This window comes from Cryptomeria japonica, chromosome 5, assembly GCF_030272615.1.
Source record: "Cryptomeria japonica chromosome 5, Sugi_1.0, whole genome shotgun sequence".
NCBI classification, from domain to species: domain Eukaryota; kingdom Viridiplantae; phylum Streptophyta; class Pinopsida; order Cupressales; family Cupressaceae; genus Cryptomeria; species Cryptomeria japonica.
The window spans coordinates 176,879,645-176,901,337 of NC_081409.1; positions in this window are offsets into that span (position 1 = coordinate 176,879,645).

Sequence of the window (21,693 nt, forward strand, 5' to 3'; positions counted from 1 at the left end):
GTTCTGTAGTCGCGTCTGTGTCATGAAGGCACGTCTGTGTGGACAGTAACTGCGTCTGTGTTCATCAGTTTCAAATTTTGGGTTTTTATTGATTCAGTTTTCGGATTTTGCATTTAGGGTTTCAGATCTGGTTTATTTTGAGCTAACATTTTCAGATCTAGCTAACAAAATTGGTGCAACTTGTCTTGGAAGGCTAAATCATTTGGTTGAAGGCCCCTATTTTCACAAAGTCTTTTGGGTTTAAAATTTACCTAACTTGTGTGCTTGCAGGAAGGGGTGATTATTTCAAAACAACCCAAACTACTAACAACTCTTTGTTGCAGGTCCTTGGCAAGGGTTTTTAGGTTTTTATTGTGTGTCTTGTTTTCATAGACTAGCAAACACTTCAATTGGTGCACTAAAATTGAATCATTGTCTTTTGTGTCTTGAGCAATAGGCTCTTTTTGTTTAATCTTTAGAGGGCCTGTCTTCCCGTGTGGTCATTAGGACTACTAGTGAGAAGAGAATGACCCAAGTGGTAGCGAGGAAAACCCATCTCATCCAAACCACTATAAACAAATGTATTCATGGTGAAAACTATGAATAACGTGTGCTGATTAGTTCATACCGACACTATGTCTCCCCATAAACCTGTTTGATCAAATTTATTTGATCAGTTGTAGGGCGTAACCCCTATCGGCTGGGAGCCTTCTGTATTTACAGAGCTGAAAGTGTCGCATGTATGGCCACACGAGCGGATGCCCTTACTAGCACCTTTTTGTTTTAGATGCCCAAATCCTTCTAGTTGTTGGGGCAGGAGGTCAAACCTCTGGTAGCGGCCCACACACATATGGTTCTTAGTAGAGATACAAAGTTCACCACGGGGAGTTTTCGTGGGGACTGATGCTTGGCTGACCTGAGAAGTGAGTGCCGAGGGTGGAGTCAGTGAGGTCAAGCATCTAAGTATCTACTCTGAATAGCGTAGCCTCGGGGGTAAAACCCCATGTGGGATCAACAACTATTGTCTTGGCCAGCCATAAGAATTGTGCTTGACTTATGTTAAACATTCAAAACATTCAAGAGGAAACAGCAAAACATTTTGTCTTTTGTGTCTTCAAGTGTATGCAAAACATTTTTACATCAAACAACACACTTTTCTTTGAGTCATTTTGAGTCTAGACACTTGCAAACATTGAGTCCTCATCAACACTGTGTCCTCTTGTCACGAAAAACAGTCAAATAGTTAGATTTGGTCACAACAAAACAACTTCACAGATTGGAAAAATTGCACAAAATTTGCAGAAACGCGTCTGTGTCGGGCATAAAAGCATCTGTGTTGTTTAGACGCGTCTGTGAAGGGAATAATCGCGTATGTGCTCCAACAGAAAACATTACACTTTGCAAAAATTCTCAGAAGCGCGTTTGTGTTAAACAGAGAAGCGTCTGTGTCAGGAAACCGCGTCTGTGAAGCATACAGGCGCGTCTATGTCCAGAATTGAAAAAAAACTATTACAGTCCAGCAAACAAACACAGTCAGTTTCGGAATTCTTGAGCTTCCTAGGTCATTTCTCCAGCGTTCATTTAGCATTCAACCTGTCCTTGGGTCTCACAAAGTCAATCATTGCTTTACATCTCTCATTACATACACAATTGTCTAAACTTGACTCAAAAAGTCACTTGCTTGTCCTTACTATACTTCGTCAACACACTACATACAACATCACTTTGCTAAGTGGTCCCTCATCAAGGTCTCTTACCTTTGGGTCTCATTTGGTCTTACTTAGAGTCAAGGTCAACTTACCTCATCAAGAGAAACTATCCTCTCTTTGGAAGTCACACCTACTCTACTACATACATACTTGGTCTTACACTTTGGACATTCCAAGTACACTTCAAATTCATTTACATTCCATCCAACTCTTGGTCTTCCATACTCTTTCCATTTTTCATCTAGTCTCTCACATCTTGGTCAATACCTAGTTCATGGTTGAAAACTGTCTTCAAAAGTCTAGGAGAGAAACTAAAGAGGCTCAAGAGTCCGCAAACATGAGTTCTTATGAGTATGACAATGAGATCTTTTTCAATTCTGATCATGCTGCATTACCTGACATGGATGCCTATAGAAACATTCCAAATGTTGAGAACATGGACACTATAAACAACAATGCTACACATAATGACAATATGGACAACCTTTCAGTACATTCAGCAAATGTGGAAAAATCCATTATGAATCCCCATTTCAATTGATTGGTTGAGGAAATCATGAGGAGGGATAGACAATACTTCTTACAAATGATGGCACAAAGTGGAGCCAAGATACCTCATGATTTTGACATGTCTCAAATAATGGAACATAGACCTTTGCAACAACCTCACTCCAATATGGATCAAAGGAGACCTAATAGTGGAGGAAATAGAGGACCACACATAGTACCTGAATCACCATCAGCTTTGCTTCAAAAACCAGAGGTCCCACATACACATGGTCAAGCATATGATACTCACCTTCGTAGACCATTATGGAAGTCTTATGCAAACAAATATGCTCAATCACATACTAATGCTAAGGATCAACCACCAAAGCAATTGGATATTCAAAGGCATGCTCAAAATTTGGACACAAGGAAACCTCATGTCAAATTTGGGGGCAACACATTGGAACATGACATGCCTGTAGAATATGGTATACATGCACAAAATAGATATGGTGTTCCTCAACATGATTCTATACCAAGTGGTCCATATACACAACATTACTATAGACCTCCTCCATATGAACATGTGTATGATCAATATCATCCATATATGCAACATCCTCCTCCAATTGGTGCCTCAAGCATGGGGTATGGCCCAAGAAGTCGATCTCCACCTAAGAGCAATTTGGAGCAACAAATCAGGGAATTACAAAAGAAAATGGAGGACATAAATACACCGAAACCAACATACACAATGAGAGATATATGTCCTTATCCATTTGACAAGAGCATTCTAATGCCTCCTTTTCCTACACACTTTGTGATGCCTAAATTTGATAAATATAGAGGAAAAGGGGATCCTAAGGCGCACCTAAGACAATTTTTCACAGCTTGCATTGAGGTAGCAGCAGAAGAGACATATTTAATGAGATTATTCCCACAAAGCTTAGGTGATCAAGCTATGGAATGGTTCTCCCAACTACCACCTGGTATTAAGTCATGGGGTGACCTAGCAGAGGCATTTATCCAACATTTCTCCTACAACATAGAGACAAACATATCAGTCACTACTTTGTGCAACACCAAGCAAAAAGAGGGAGAATCTTTTACATCATTCTTACAAAGATGGAGAAATATAGCCAACAGATGCTCTTGTGAAATTCCACAAAAACAAATGGTAGAGATGTTCACCCAAAATGTTAACAAAGACATTGGTTATGATCTAAGAAAAGCTTGTTTGTCCACCTTCAAGGACGTTATTGAAAAAGGCTTAGCGACAGAAAAGGTTCTAATTGAACAAGGAGTCATCAAGATATTTAAGGAAAACAAAGATGACTTTAAAGGAAAAGACAAGCCAAGATTTTGGAATAAAAACAAGAACACAGTCAATGATGGTGTTGTTGATGCCAACACAGTGCAACCCAAAGTCATCTTTTCAGGATCAAGTTCTACAAACAATCAAGTAAATACTCAAACAACTGCCAGATCACGAAGGAAGTACACTCCATTGGGAGAACCACTTGAGTCAGTTTTGAAGAAGCTTGTGGCAAACAAGGTAATCATAGTTCCAAATTTTCCTCCATATGAACCAAAGGTTAAACCAAATTGGTGGAACGATGATGAGTATTGTGAATTTCATAAGAGCAAAGGTCATAAGACAGGAAATTGTCATCGACTGAAGAACATCATACAAGATCTCATTGATAGAGGTGATATTGAGATTGAGGGACATTCATCTAATCAAGAACGTGAGATGTTTAAGGAACCATTCCCAAAACATGACAAAGGAAAAGCTAAAGCCATAGAGGATCAAACCAACTATACCAGAGCATCCTATAACTATGATTCAACTATCAATCACATCTCGATGGACAATTACGTCTCTACTATTATCATCAAGGACAAAGCGTCTGAGAATTCTACCCAGAGACCTAAGATTGTCCTAAAAGGTGTTGGATCTTCTTCTGAACCTACCTCTGAATGTCATGTTACAACCCGCTGAGGTAAAATCACATTGCAAGGTGCTCCAACTAAAAACACCGCTTCTTCATCAACCAAACCTGAGTATGACCTTGTAGAACAGTTAGGGAAGACACCCACGCTCATTTCAATCCTTGAGCTATTACGCATTGTAGACACCTAAAATTGTCATGTCTAATTAAATAAATATTTTATTTATTTAATTACTTTAGCTTAATTCTTCTATTAATTAAATAAATCTTTATTTATTTAATTAATTCATTTATCCTCTTCTAACCTTATTTCTCATTTAAATAAATACATTTATTTATTTAAATTATCCTTTTCCTAAATTAAATAAATATTCTTATTTATTTAATTATCTCACTTCTTCTATTAATTAAATAAATCTTTATTTATTTAATTAATTCATTAACCTTTTCTACCTATGACACATGTCATTCATCTCTTAATTCATACACTACCTACCCCTTTCATTATTTTATTATTTCTTTTACCTACCCTCTAATCATAGCCGACCTCCTTTTACACCTCTCAATCTTATCCCTCCATTTCATATGGTGTCTTCTATATAAGGAGATGCTTCCTTCATTATCAAACCCTAATCACTCAGGCTAATCATTCACTGGACTACACTACGATCCTACTTACAACCACATTCCGTTCTTTGTTGAGCTCTTGTGCACATAAAATCTGAGAGAAAATATATCAAGCAAGATCAATGGAGATAGGAAGAATGGAGATCAAAACCCTATTGGACATGTGATGGTATAATCTTTGTGATTTCATTTGATTTGCATTGTCTTAGGTAATCTTCATATGTTATGGTGGATCTTAGTTGTTGTTTGACTAGGGTTTTGTGGTTGAATTCATTTAGTCTTTCAATATTGTTATTATTGTTATCCATTTTCACCATATACATTTTGGCACACCTGGTGGGACTCTTGTCCCTTTTGCATTTAATATCCTTGTTGCAGATTTTGTAATGTGAAGTTGCAGATCCGACGTTTTCGGCAGCATTTTTTTTATTTCCGCGTCTGCATACTTTCGGATCGCGTTTTTGATTTTCTGGCGCGTCTGCGACATCTTGAACTGTGTCTGTGTTCTGGCATTATGTTATTTTGCAGGTTTCAGGAAAACACGTCTGTGTTGTAAAGTCGCGTCTGCGCTAGTTTTGGCCGTGTCTATGTCCATAAGACGCGTCTGTGTTCTATACCCACGTCTGTGTCTCACAGAACCACGTCTGTGTTACCCAGCCACGTCTGTGTTGAGGGTAACCACGTCTGTGTTTATCAGTTTCAAAAAAAATTATTTTCATTGATTCAGTTTTTCGGATTTCACATCTAGGTTTTCAGATCTGGTTTATTTTGAGCTAACATTTTCAGATCTAGCTAACGAAATTGGTCCAGCTTGTCTTGAAGGCTAAATCGTTTGGTTGAAGGCCCCTATTTTCACAAAGTCTTTTGGGTTTAAAATTTACCTAACTTGTGTGCTTGCAGGAAGGGGTGATTATTTGAAACAATCCAAACCACTAACAACTCTTTGTTGCAGGTCCTTGGCAAGGGTTTTTGGATTTTTATTGTGTGTCTTGTTTTCATAGACTAGCAAACACTTCCATTAGTGCACTAAAATTGAATTATTGTCTTTTGTGTCTTGAGCAATAGGCTCTTTTTGTTTAATCTTTAGAGGCCCTGTTTTCCCGTGTGGTCATTAGGACTACTAGTGAGAAGAGAACGACCCAAGTGGTAGCGAGGAAAACCCACCTCATCCGAACCACTATAAACAAATGTATTCATGGTGAAAACTATGAATAACGTGTGCTGATTAGTTCATACCGACACTATGTCTCCCCATAAACCCGTTTGATCAAATTTATTTGATCAGTTGTAGGGCGTAACCCCTACTGGCTGGGAGCCTTCTGTATTTACAGAGCTGAAAGTGCCGCATGTATGGCCACACAAGCAGATGCCCTTACTAGCACCATTTTGTTTTAGAGGCCCAAATCCTTCTAGTTGTTGGGGCAGGAGGTCGGACCTCTGGTAGCGGCCCACACACATACGGTTCTTAGTAGAGATACAAAGTTCACCACGGGGAGTTTTCATGGGGACTGATGCTTGGTTGACCCGAGAAGTGAGTGTCGAGGGTGGAGCCAATGAGGTCAAGCATCTAAGTATCCACTTTGAATAGCATAGCCTCGGGGGTAAAACCCAATGTGGGATCAACAACTATTGTCTTGGCCAGCCATAAGAATTGTGCTTGACTTATATTAAACATTCAAAACATTCAAGACCAAACAACAAAACATTGTGTCTTTTGTGTCTTCAAGTGTATGCAAAACATTTTTACATCAAACAACATTGGAGTCATTTTTGAGTCCAAACACTTGCAAACATTGAGTCCTTATCAACACTGTGTCCTCTTGTCACAAAAAATAGTCAAACAGTCAGATTTGGTCACAACAAAACGACTTCACAGATTGGAAAAAATTGCATAAATTTTACAGAAACGCGTCTGTGTCAGGCATAATAGCGTCTGTGTTGTCTAGTCGCGTCTGTGAAGGGCAGAATCGCATCTGTGTTCCAACAGTCAACATTACATTTGGCAAACAAAAAAAAATCTCAGAAGCGCGTCTGCGATTAAACAAAGCCGCGTCTGTGTCGGGAAACCGCGTCTGTGAAGCATACAGGCGCGTCTGTGTCCAGAATTGAAAAACTGTTACAGTCCAACAAACAAACACAGTCAGTTTCAGAATTCTTGAGCTTCCTATGTCATTTCTCCAGGGTTTCATTTAGCATTCAACCTGTCTTTGGGTCTCACAAAGTCCATCATTGCTCCACATCTCACTTTGCATTCACAATTGTCTAAACTTGAGTCAAAAGGTCACTTGCTTGTCCTCATCATACTTTGTCAACACACTACATACAACAACACTTTGCTAAGTGGTCCCTCATCAAGGTTTCTTACCTTTGGGTCTCATTTGGTCCTACTTAGAGTCAAGGTCAACTTACCTCATCAAGAGAAACTATCCTCTCTTTGGAAGTCACACCTACTCTACTACATACATACTTGGTCTTACACTTGGGACATTGCAAGTACACCTCAGATTCATTTACATTTCATCCAACTCTTGGTATTCCATACTCTTTCCATTTTTCATTTAGTCTCACACATCTTGGTCAATACCTAGTTCATGGTTGAAACCCGTCTTCAAAAATCTAGGCGAGAAACTAAAGAGGCTCAAGAGTCAGCAAACATGAGTTCTTATGAGTATGACAATGATATCTTTTTCAATTCTGATCATACTACATTACCTGACATGGATGCCTGTAGAAACATTCCAAATGTTGAGAACATGGACACTATAAACAACAATGCTACACACAATGACAATGTGGACAACTTTTCAGTACATTCAGTAGATGTGGAAGAATCCATTATGAATCCCCATTTCAATCGATTGGTTGAGGAAATCATGAGGAGGGATAGACAATACTTCTTACAAATGATGGCGCAAAGTTGAGCCAAGATACCTCATGACTTTGACATGTCTCAAATAATGGAAAATCAACCTTTGCAACAACCTCACTCCAACATGGATCAAAGGAGACCTAATAGTGGAGGAAATAGAGGACCACACATGGTACCTGAATCACCATCAGCTTTGCTTCAAAAACCAGAGGTCCCACATACACATGGTCAAGCATATGATAATTACCTTCGTAGACCATTATGGAAGTCTTATGCAGACAGATATGCTCAATTACATACTAATGCTAAGGATCAACCACCAAAGCAACTGGATGTTCAAAGGCATGCTCAAAATTTGGACACAAGGAAACCTCATGTCAAATTTGGGGGCAACACAATAGAACATGACATGCCTATAGAATATGGTATACATGCACAAAATAGATATGGGGTTCCTCAACATGAATCTATACTAAGTGGTCCATATATGCAGCATCATTACAGACCTCCTCCATATGAACATGTGTATGATCAATATCATCCCTATATGCAACATGCTCCCCCTCCAATGCATACCGCAAACATAGGATATGGTCCAAGAAGTCGATCTCCACCTAAGAGCAATTTGGAGCAACAAATCAAGGAATTACAAAAGAAAATGGAGGACATAAATGCACCAAAGCCAACATACACAATGAGAGACATATGTCCTTATCCATTTGACAAGAGCATTCTAATGCCTCCTTTTCCTACACACTTTGTGACGCCTAAATTTGATAAGTATAGAGGAAAAGGGGATCCTAAGGCACACATAAGACAATTTTTCACAGCTTGCATTGAGGTAGCAGCAGAAGAGACATATTTGATGAGATTATTCCCACAAAGCTTAGGTGATCAAGCTATGGAATGGTTCTCCCAACTACCACCTGGTATTAAGTCATGGGGTGATCTAGCAGAGGCATTTATCCAACATTTCTCCTACAACATAGAGACAAACATATCAATCACTACTTTGTGTAACACCAAGCAAAAAGAGGGAGAGTCTTTTGCATCATTTTTACAAAGATGGAGGAATCTAGCCAACAGATGCTCTTGTGAAATTCCACAAAAACAAATGGTAGAAATGTTCACACAAAATGTTAACAAAGACATTGGCTATGATCTAAGGAAAGCTTGTTTGTCCACCTTCAAGGACGTTATTGAAAAAGGCTTAGCAACAGAAAAGGTCCTAATTGAACAAGGAGTCATTAAGATATTCAAGGAAAACAAAGATGACTTTAAAGGAAAAGATAAGCCAAGATTTTGGAATAAAAACAAGAACACAGTCAATGATGGTGTTGTTGATGCCTACACAGTGCAACCCAAATTCATTTTTTCTGGATCAAGTTCTACAAACAATCAAGTGAATAATCAAACAACTTCTAGATCATGAAGGAAGTACACTCCATTGGGAGAACCACTTGAGTCAGTTTTGAAGAAGTTAGTGGCAAACAAGGTGATCACAATTCTTGATTTCCTGCCATATGAACCAAAGGTTAAACCAAATTGGTGGAACGATGATGAGTATTGTGAATTTCATAAGAGCAAAGGTCATAAGATAGGAAATTGTCATCGACTGAAGAACATCATACAAGATCTCATCGATAGAGGTGACATTGAGATTGAGGGACATTCATCCAATCAAGAACATGAGATGTTTAAGGAACCATTCCCAAAACATGACAAGGGAAAAGCTAAAGCCACAGATGACCAAACCAACTATACCAGAGCATCCTATAACTATGATTCAACTATCAATCACATATCGATGGACAATTACGTCTCTACTATTATCATCAAGGACAAAGCGTCTGAGAATTCTACTCAGAGACCCAAGATTGTCCTAAAAGGTGTTGGATCTTCTTCGGAACCTACCTCTGAATGTCATGTTACAACTCGCCGAGGTAAAATCATTTTGCAAGGTGCTCCAGCCAGGAACACTGCCTCCTCATCAACCAAACCTGAGTATGACCTTGTAGAACAGTTAGGGAAGACACCCGTGCTCATCTCCATCCTATTCTGCAGTTCATAGCCACATGACCAATTTTATTACAAAAGGTACACACAACATTTGTTACCTTTTCCATTTTGAATGGACTAAACCGATTGTCATGGGATCTTTGCCAGTTCCTATTCACCCGGTTATCAAAATTCCTTGTTTGGTCACCATATGGTCTAGGATGCATGTGTGGTATAGGATTGTTTGCACCATATCTACACTCAATATGTTTATGCCCATACATTCCACCAGTGTAGCAATGACCTTCAAACTTTCTAGATACATACCTAGCATTGGTATTATAATTTGCATTTCTTCTAGGTTTGTTCCTACAAACATTATCAGTATGACCAGGCTTATGACAAGCAAAGCATACAGGTTTAAAAGCTTTCTTACCGGTAGTCATCTTGACTTTAGAGACATTTTTATTCTTCGGATAGTTGCTCTTTGTACCGGAGAATTCACCTTTTTCAGTTGTATGAAAACCAAGTCCAGAGATATCACCCGTCATTCTCTGTGATTGAATTTGTTCTTCCAGCATGGTAGAACTTTTGACAAACTTTTCCAGTTTCTCATTGGCTTCAATAAGCTTATTGACAAGATCGTCATTGTGCTTAGACAAATTCTCTTTCAGAGATGATGCCAAATCAAGATCTAGCTTTAGGTTTTCCTTTTCTTCTGTTTAAGCTATTAAGTCCTCATGCATAGTATCTTTTTCTTGTTTGATCTTTATAATTTCTTGATCTCTTACCTTGATAAGATCTTCAGGAACTCTTCTTGCTTCCAGCTCCTGACTCATGCGAATAGTGAGACCTTCCAGTTCTCTCCTTAATTTCAGTTTCTCACCTTGCAACTTTTCAACTTCTTCTGATAAAGCATCAATATTAGCTTCGTCTGAAGAACTATTGTCAGATATTTCTAACAATTTTTTAGATAGCTCTCTCCTCTTGACTTGAGAAGCTTTCAGTTTGCCTCTAAGGGTTTCAACTTCATTTTTGTTGGCTTCTAACTCTCTAACCATCTCAAAGTAGCTTCTGTCCCCCATGGTAGTTTCAAGATTCCCTTCTAAGCGTTTAGGCTTCAAAGAAGTTAGGCTCTGATACCAATTGATGGACTTGAAAAGCACTAAGAGGGGGGGGTGAATCAGTGACACCAAAACACACACTGCTTTAAACACTAATTAGAAGATGAAGTTAACCAAGCAGTTAAACAAAATACATGCTATCCAAAATGAAATAATAGCATCCACATAAAGTAGAACATCCACCATAACACAAGTGTTTATACATGGAAAGCCCAAATAGGTAAAAACCATGGTGAGATGGAACTCACAAGTTAACTATCTGCAGTAATAGAAAATTGACCGGTTAAGGTCTTACAAAGAGCTATGCTAGGAGAAAATCTTGTTAGAGATTCCAAGTAATTAGAAGCTTATAACTTGTTAAGAGTACTACCCTGTTAGGAGTAACCATGCTGGAAGATTTGAGAATCCAAACTAATGGATCACCTTGTTAGAGCTTACCCGTTTAAGGGATTTGTATCTGTTGTAATGGTTAGAAAACAACAAGAGTAGTTTGATCCATTCTAAGTAGCACAAAACTTGCTTGATCAGATCCTTCTAAGTACATTCAACACTGCTTTGCATCTTAACACTTATCACTTCTCAACAATTTTTTTTTCACTCTTTTCACATAACAACTCTCTATATCTCAACAACATTAAAAATGATTCTCTACGATGTCTTTAAATAGACATACAAACCTTATGTCGGCCATAGGAACACAATTTCCTAGGTGCAGTGAATCTCAACATGTAATCATAACTCATCACAAAAATGACCGCCAAACAAACGGTGTTGGTCACTCATCACAAAAATAGATACCGGTTAGAGTAGTTTAATACTGGTTGGAATAAAACTAGTGAATCATTGTTATGGAATCTTTCACTTGATCTTATTCTTCATCTTCATCCTAATTCTGACGTCAATCTGGTGTTAACATTGGTTATCTCAAAGGCACATACCGGTTGTCACAAGGTACCAGTTAGAGATAGACCTTAAACATACCAGTTGATAGTGTAAACCAATTGAAGTTACACCGGTAGCCATTGTTATCATATATGTGTGTGAGTGTTTCATCAATGACAACAAGTGATGAAAATATTACAATCATCATCAAGCCAATACCATCATCTCGTCTACATAGTACACTTGAAATAAATTCTCTCAGTGACTTATGAGGTGCTTGTAGACCACATTCCTGCAAAACATCGTTAGTGTGCAAAGTACAACATATATAATGATAAATATCATAATGCATGGAAAATTCAACATGGACCCTACAACAACACGTAGTACGTGCATGATTAATCTTAACATAAAATGGTTTTGTCATCTCAAAAGATCTTTGACTAATTTTAATCTGAGGAAAGATTTGAAGAAACCTCTCATAAAATTGTGTTTGAGTTGTATCTAAATAGTGTTTTGGATGTGGCTCACGATTACTAATTCCAATTTGCCTTCTAACAACATCTCTTTGGTTGGGTGAAATCCTTGTGTTGTCATGCCAATATTTCTCAATTAACGTTCTTAGTGCATCAACAACAACCTTGTCCTTGCATGGGAGTCTACCCGAGAATTCCCAAAGAGGATTATTGTTAGGATCCTCAATTTTCTCTCGCCTCTCTAAGGCATAGTGTAATGTGGTTCTACTTATCCTTAATGACTTACTTGTTTTTCTTATTAAATGAGAATTTTTCATTTCCTTTCCCATTATGGTTGATGTGAGGACACGACGAGTAACATTAGCATCTTTAATGTGTGATTTCGAGCCAATGCTTGGTATGCATAAAAAATATTTCTCACAATGGTTCTTTCACTATTATTTTCGGATGTTCTTAACCCAAAAATTTTCATTGTCTCTCTAAATTTCAGATTTTTAATCATTTCAATAACTAATTGGAATCTTCCACTCTGATTTAAGTTTTCAAAATAATTATTCCAAATTCTTCTAACCGTTCTTCTACAAGTTCTTTCAAAAAATTTATCATGCATTGGCTTCACAATATTTTCATCAATATCTATTAGGAACTTTGGTTTTCTACGAATTATTCTAAGAGGTGTTAATATTGTTGCATGCTCTTCATTTTCATTAGGTGCATTGATCACATCAAATTCAAATGGTATATCTTCTTCAATTTCATTAACATGTGCATTCACTGAATCATTTTCAAATGGTGTATGTTCATTGCATTCATCATATGCATTTGAATTGGTGTATGTTGATCATTTTGATTTGGTGCATTCATCATATCAATTTTAATTGTTGAATGTTCATCACTTTCATTAGGTGCATTAGATGACGTACCTTCACATAATCTCCTCATATGCTCCCTTTGTCTTTCCTTTGTTGCCTCTCTTGTTCTTTCCCATTGTCCTACACATAACATCATGTTGACAATCCACAATCAAATAGCAAAAAAAAAAACAAATGATCATCATTTTGTTATAATCTAAAGTAACATTAATAAAATAACTTAAAAAAATATAAAATACAAGACAAATCAATCATGATCAAAGCAAAAAAACAACAAATGATCACCATTTTGTTATAATCTAAAGTAACAATGATAAAATAACTTCAAAAACAATCCAATATACGAGACAAATCAATAATTTCAAAGCAAAAGTGACAAAAAAACATGAAAACCTGACTGTTACTGTCCCAAAAAATCATGTGTAAAAGTAGTGGGGCCTTCTAACAACTTGCAATTTTGGTTTTTTGGCCGTTGGGACTAAAATATATTAAGATTTTCCCATAACCCGTACGGGTTATGGAAACCTTTAATGTGAACGTTCACAATTTCTCATAACCAGTACGGGTTATGTAGAACTAGGAACCAAATAGAGAGAGAGAGAGAGAGAGAGAGAGAGAGAGAGAGAGAGAGAGAGAGAGAGAGAGAGAGAGATGAGGAGAGGGGGGTGGATGGAGAGGGAGATTATGAAAAGGAGAGAGAGAGAGAGAGAGAGAGAGAGAGAGAGAGAGAGAGAGAGAGAGAGAGAGAGAGAGAGAGAGAGAGAGAGAGAGAGATGAGGAGAGGGGGATGGATGGAGAGGGAGATTATGAAAAGGAGAGAGAGAGAGAGAGAGAGAGAGAGAGAGAGAGAGAGAGAGAGAGAGAGAGAGAGAGAGAGAATAGGATAAGGAGAGGGGGATGGATAGAGAGGGAGAGAGAGGTAGATTAGGAAAAGGAGAGGGAGACAAGGAGATTGAGAAAATTAGAGAGAGAGAGAGAGAGAGAGAGAGGAGAGAGAGAGAGAGAGAGAGAGAGAGAGAGAGGATGGATGGAGAGGGAGAGAGGTAGATTAGGAAAAGGAGAGGGAGAGGGAGAGGGAGAGGGAGATTGGGAAAATGAGAGAGAGAGAGAGAGAGAGAGAGAGAGAGAGAGAGAGAGAGAGAGAGAGAGAGAGAGAGAGAATGGGAGATAGGAAGAGAGGAATATAATAGGATAAGGAGAGGGGGATGGAGAGAGAGTTAGAGACAGAGAGAGAAGGGGATAAGGAGAGGGGGAGAGGGATATTGGAAAAAGGGGAGAGAGAGAGAGAGAGAGAGGAGAGAGAGAGAGAGAGAGAGAGAGAGAGAGAGAGAGAGAGAGAGAGAGAGAGAGAGAGAGAGAGGAGAGGGTGAGGGACATGAGGTAGAGAGAGAATGAGAAGGAGAAAAGGGTGAGAGAATTGACAGAGAGAGAAGTGTGAGGGGGAGAGAGATGACATAGAACTCAAGGAGGATAATTAGGGCTTGTAATAGATAGAGACGATGATGGGGGAAGGAGGACGAGAGAGAGATGAAAAGAAGAGACACGTGCATGTATACAAACATATATACATATATCTATATAAATATATGTATATATAACTATAGATATGCATATACACATACATAAACACATATTATATATGTATGTCTTTACATATGTGTAGTAAATGCTAAGTTTACAAGCATACATTATTATGTCTTCATAACCTGTACGGGTTTTGTGACACAAAATAATGGTTTTAGTTCTACATAACTCGTACGGGTTTTGTGAAACACAAAATAATGGTTTTAGTTATACATAACTCGTATGGGTTATTTAGAACTACGAATAGTACTTTTTATTTTCAAAACCCGTGCGAGTTTTGGCTTGGTAAGAGGGTTGGAAAATGACCCTAAGGCTTGCAAGCCCATTTTTCCCCCATTTTTTGTCCCTTTACACATTTTTTCATCGTCCAATATGATTTCTCGACTTCGTCATCATCAAGTTTACAAATGATCAAGTGGGTATCTCTAAAATTGCCACCATAATCTCACACATCTTCTCAGTTTTCTGACCATGTATTTTTTTCTATTTTTGGACATTAGCATAGTAAACTTTAATTTTCTTTATCAGTGCCTTGACAATCCTCACAAACATATGTCTACCATTTTTTTAATAACTTTTGATATACTTGACCAAATTCAAAATAAATTACATATTATTGTTGTAGACTAGATTCTATACACTTTTAAAAAAAAAAGTTTGCATTTTTTATTATTTTAATGCAAGTTATGCCCAGCGTACGAACAAGTACCAAATTTTTAGGATGCAGTCACTTCAAAAAATCATAAAAAAAAAAATACTCAGACTTATCCTATAGCTCGAATTGAACCCTAACCCTAGCTAAATCCTAGCCTTAACCCTAAACCTAATAGAGTATATAATTAAAATGAATGTATAATATGTTTGCATTTTTTAAAGTTATATCATTATGTTAGACTTGTGTGAATATTGTCATTGATGTCAAATCTGGTACTCTGATTAGGACCAGATAGTGTATGTTGTTGGAAGCAATTTTGATATTGCAGTTCTTGTATCAATGGGAGAAAGGTATGAGATATGATGCAAGGCATAAGTGATCTAATGGCGTTATCTGGAAGATCCTCATGATGTAGAGGGAATTGACTCTCACCTATTTGTGGCTACCTTGTCTAGGTATCTCCTCCAAGCTACACTAGAACCATCCAATGATTCTACACCTCACACCCTCCAAGGGTCTGCAAGACTTACCCTCTCTGACCTTCCCGAGGTCCTTAGGTTAGGATAAGAACTTGTTGTTTTGTGAGTTCCATCCTCTTGCTTAGGAGACCTCCCTTTCACACTCAACCTAAGAGGTCAGCCCCTCTACCACAAGATCTTCTTTCCCCACATTACTCACACAAGTATGGGTGATTTTGTATGGATTCCCAACCCTACTCTTTCCTCAAGAACCTTGGTATTTACTGATCCCAAGCTTCACAAGCAAACTGCACTTTTAGGCCTAATAGGAGACCTAATTCTAGTACCCCTGTTAGCGGGGTATTCACCCTATGAAATATTTGGCATTCTAGACCCCCTTTCCATAGTCACATACAATATCTCAAAATCGGAGGTGGGTTTTGTCTTTAACATATCTAACCCTTATAGGGCTAATTAGGCCTAATTGCCCCTTCCTAGGCCTAAAAAGTAGGGATTTGTTCAAACACCTTCACTAGTCCTATTGCCTGAGTGAATTGATGTTAGCTTTGGGTCTGTACTTCCATAAGGATTTCCAATCCAACCATTCTTCACCTCCATCCACCAGATTCACTCAATTAGGGCCTATTATCCATGTTACTAATGCTTGCCAACTTAACGTGCCAAGCCTAGGGTATGGTGGCAAATATTTGATTTAGCTTCCCCTGACTCAAAACCAAAAATAAAACATATTATACAGTGCAACCTAACATTCCACAAGGTTTCAGTGTGGGTATCTACCATGGAATGTTAGGTTGGAGCCATTTTGCTCTCAAAACCTTGGTTTTTAGGACTTTTGAACCCACCTGCAACAAAAAAAAGATTATTTACAAACTAAAACACTTCAAGACTCCAAACCAAAAAACAAATGAAGGTAAGACACCAGTCTAAGAATCCATGTCCCTGTTTTGAAAGTGTCAATCCGTACAAATTTGCAAAGAACAAGCAATAACTCGGAAGAACACACCAAATGGGAAACCAAACTTGTCTATTTGCTTCAGATCTTCAACAATCAATTATCATCGGTCTTTCCAAGCCTTATATTGGCCTTGGAGTAGTTACACCTTCTCACAACTAATTGTGACAACCAACTAGTCGTTGGTGTATGAAAATGTTGCAAAGTTGCTATGAGCAACTTTTGCAACTTTTGCAATTTTTGCCTTGGTGAGCAACTTTTTCTCAAACCAAAACTTGGTCACTTCCAAGTGACTCATATGACCTCAACAACTCCAAAATAACACCAACCAACCTATATTAACCCAAAAACAACTTATCCTAATAAGTTATCTACTTGGTACCCTTAAGAGCTAACATGCCAATATTGGTCAAACAAAGACTCTTAGGGCCCTTACAATCATTCGAGAACACACTCAATGGCCTCTTGGCCTCATTACAAAGCTAAGAACATGATCCCAACATCCTAGGAACAAAATCAATAAAATTGTTAAGTGCCCCTGCACCACCTCATCTTCAAAATCTTGAGTTGTGCTTATCTTGATTCACATTCTATCTCGATATCAGTTGTGTGTTCTAGCATAAGTCATGTTAGTTATATCGATTGTATCTATCATGATTTATGTTCCGAAATATGTGGTATACGTGGTTTATGTATCATGGAGTTTGGAGTTGTTGTGCTTGGAGTTTTGTGCTTATGGGTCTAGTAGACCCTTGTTTTGTTCTGGTAATTAGGGTACATGCATCAATAAATAAATTGTGTGAAGGAAGCATGTAGGAGATCTTACAGAGGTTGACTTTGTTATCATGATTTTGGTTAAGGCTTTATTGGATAAAGTTTTGATCCAAGGAACATATTATTTGTGCTTGGCTGATATATTATCTTGGTGTATAAGCTTTCTGTTATACATGTGTGTGTGTGTGTGTATGTGTGTGTGAATGTGAGATAAAAGAAGAGAAAAAGTGTGAATCAACAGAGTATGTCTTGTGCGACAGAGTAAGGAGCATGCAGAGTTGTGGTCAGTGTTGCAGTAATCCTTTACCAAATCTGTTGCAGGCATTTACATGGATAGTGGTACGGTAATCCTTTACCAAACCCACTGTAATTTTTGTGAGTTGTGATTTGAGCTTAATCTGGAATTGATCTCATGCATTTGAAGATGCAACTTTCCTCGACATTTGAAGGGACATATTATTTGTGCTTGGCTGATATATTATCTCGGTGTATAAGCTTTCGTGTATACATGTGTGTGTGTGTGTGTGTGTGTGAATGTGAGATAAAAGAAGAGAAAAAGTGTGAATCAATGAAGTATGTCTTGTGCGGCCGAGTAAGGAGCATGCAAAGTTGTGGTCAATGTTGCAGTAATCCTTTACCAAATCTATTGTAGGTATTTACATGGATAGTGGTACGATAATACTTTACCAAACCCACTGTAATTTTTGTGAGTTGTGATTTGAGCTTAATCTGGAACTGATCTCATGCATTTGAAGATGCAACTTTCCTCAGTTCATTTGTATCTATTGCAGTGAGCATTCTAGTAGTAAGCGCTTTTTTTAATTTGGCAGTGAGCAACCCCTTTTGTAAACACCATATCACTAGTTATATTATCTTGAGAGATAACACTCTTCGTGGTTTTTCCCATTTGGGTTTTCCATGTATAAAATCTAGTGTTACATTTGTGGTTGTGTTTCTTGTTTATTATGTATTTGCTAATTCATGTTGATGAGCTTAATTTATAAATTTGGTATATCAGTAAAAGATTTAGAAATTATGAGAAAGTTTTAGAATCTATGGGAATACTGATTCACCCCCCCCCCCCCCCCCAACTCTCAGTATTTTGGTCATTTCAACCAATCCAACGCATTCAACGTTAACAATAATATATGTAAATGTTTGTGCAAGCTTCTATCTTATTTAAATATTAGAGAATACATTTTTTATTATTGTGGAATGAAATGTCCACAATGTTATTTTAAATTATCATGGTATCGACATGTAAAGAAGAGTTGTATAATATTTCTTCACCTTCTTTAGCCACTTTATCTAACTTCCACATTTCATGTATTTGATCATATTCTTTGTGAAGCAATGTTATATAACCATCACACCCAACTAATTCCCAAGACGCAATAAAACTATTTGAGGGAATCATAACATCATAATATTTTTCATAAACTTTTGTTTGTACTTCTTTAGACAGGAAACCAACAACTAAAGGTTAGTTTGAAGTAAAATCTGTTGGGGATTCAAAATTATCATCCAACTAACTTTAGCAAAGTGAAAAGAAACATTAAAGAATCTTTATTTTCTAGTTTTCTTCTACAATAGATAAGAATCATTGTTTTATTTATCATGAGACATTATGATATGTGTTCATCTTGCTAGTCTTTCCTTCTTTTGTAGGCATATGTTCTTTTAAGGATGTTGCAACATATTTATTAGTAATTTGGATTTTTTTATGCTGTAATACTCTCTAAAATTTCTTCATGATAAATAACACTAAATAATTTAGGCTATGCACAATGTGGCACCTTAGAGAACTATAAATATTTTTGATGGGCAATGATCCAGTGTTGCTAGCTTTTGGCTATTTCTTAGGTTTTGTTTGTCTTGCTTCGCCTTTAGAGTTTATTCATTTTCCTTTCTTGTATGGTTTGAGATTACATTTATCAATGTTCAATTACCTCCAAAATTGATATTTTAATTTGTTTAACACGCATCTATATCTTGTCATAAATGTAATTACAACAAAATTATTGACATCTTGATTAATTTTAGATTATATTCATTTCTTTACATTTTACATTATGTTCATTTAGAAGGTTTACTGTTGATAAAAATTCTATATAGGTTTAATCAAAACACTAAGATAATCAGAATGAGGATTAATTTTGGAATGTACTAATTGCTTCACCTTATTCATTGTGCTTATTTTAGCAGGTTTGTTATCAATAAGAATTATATATAGGTTTACTTGAAACATAGAGGAAAAAATAATGAAGAATAATTTTGGAATTTAGTAATTTCTTCACTTTTTACATTGTGTTTGTTTTAGCAAGTTTGTTGTCAAAATGAATTCTATATTAGTTTAATTAAAACATTGAGAAAATCATAATGAATATTAATTTTGGAATGTATTTTTTTTTTCATGTTTTACATTACATTTATTATAGTAAGTTTGTTGTTGATAAGAATTCTATATAGGTTTATTTTAGCAAGTTTGTTGTTGATAAGAATTCTAAATAGGTTTAATTGAAACACAAAGACAAATAAAATGAGGATTAATTTTGGAATGTACTAATTTCTTCACCTTTTACATTGTGTTCATTTTAGTAGGTTTGTTGTAAAAAATAATTCTCAACACTTAGAAAATCAAAATGAAGATTAATTTTGGAATGTACTAATTTATTCACTTTTACATTCATTTTAGCAAGTTTTTTGTTAATAAGAATTCTATATAGATTTAATGAAACAATGAAAAAAATCAAAATGAGAATTAATAAATGGAACGTATTAATTTCTTCCCCTTTTTCATTGTCTTTATTTTAACAGGTTATAGATTTAATCAAAACTCTCAAAAAATCAAAATGGGGATTGATTTGGAATATATGAATTTATTCGCCTTTTATATTATGTTTATTTTATCAAGTTTATTGTCAAGATAAATTATATATATTAAAACACAAGGAAAATTAGAATAAGGCATTTAAGGGTAATGTCCCATGAAGGGGGGCTTCCTAAAACATTTCAATGGGTGTTGCTAAGATTTTTTAGGAATATTTCAAAACAAGTAGTCTCGTGATTTACTAGTGTAGATCGACTTAAAAGTTTAAGCTCTGAAATTTAGGGAAGCCGATGATCTCATGAAGAATACTACAAATAAAACATTAATAAATGAACACCATTTTCCTTCTATTTCTTTTTCGGAAGGAATCTAAAATAGAAGCTAATTGACAAGTGGTAAAAAAATCCCTAAGTTGGTGGGGAAATTTCTAGCTCCACTCCAATTGCACCCGCTAAAATATGCAACCCTAAATTGTGGGGGTCGCTATTCTCTAGGAAAAGATTCAAAATTATCCTATGACATTTTTTTTTTTTTAATTCAAGGGACCTCCTTCTCCATGAAAATAGATCCTGAAGCGCCCCTCATGAGAACCTAAGTCTACTTATGCTTCTGCACTTAAGTGAATATTATGAATTGTTATTCGAGTTTCTCTGTAGTAAGAAAGAAGTAACATTTGGAAAATACTAAACATAAAGGCAATACATATCAAACAAAACTTAAAACTACAAATATTCTAATCAAAACTCACATGGCATTCTAGAAAACTATACATTATAGAGCATGTCCATTTGTTTATAAAAAGATATACATTATTATATTTTAATATTATTATATTTATATTATTCGATATTATATTATTTTTTATTATTATAATTGTAAAGTGGAAAATTGGATTCTAGTGACTCCCCACCTAGGAGAGAGAAAGGAAGCCACTAGGATGATTTTCACTTGGATTAACTTTACATTCAAAAGAGGGCCTTGAATCCACTAGACCCAAATCCAAGGGAAACAAGGATGTGAATTCCAAGTAGATTGCAAGGGTTTAAGTGTGATTTACCCTCTTTTGTAAATGAGAAAGTCGACTTGTTGACTATGCGAAAAAGAGAGAGGAAATGAGTGAAATGAGGAGCTACCAGTTCAGGATCATGTTGTAACTTCGGATCTGAGCTAATTAGACTGATACGGATCTGCCCTGTAAATTTGGAGAAAAGTTGTTAGGACCGTAGCGGGAATGTACATGGTCCTCCACAAAATCCGTGAAACAAAAAGGGTTCTTTCGTCTTTGCAAATGAAACCCAAACCTGCAATTACAGTTGCGCACCTGCAACCCACACATAGAAAAGAGAGGAAAAAGGGGGTTGTGGATAGGGGTTTGCCTCAATCAAACCCCGATTGAGGAATCAACCTTCAAAGAAAGTCATTGCAAATGCTGAAATATAAAT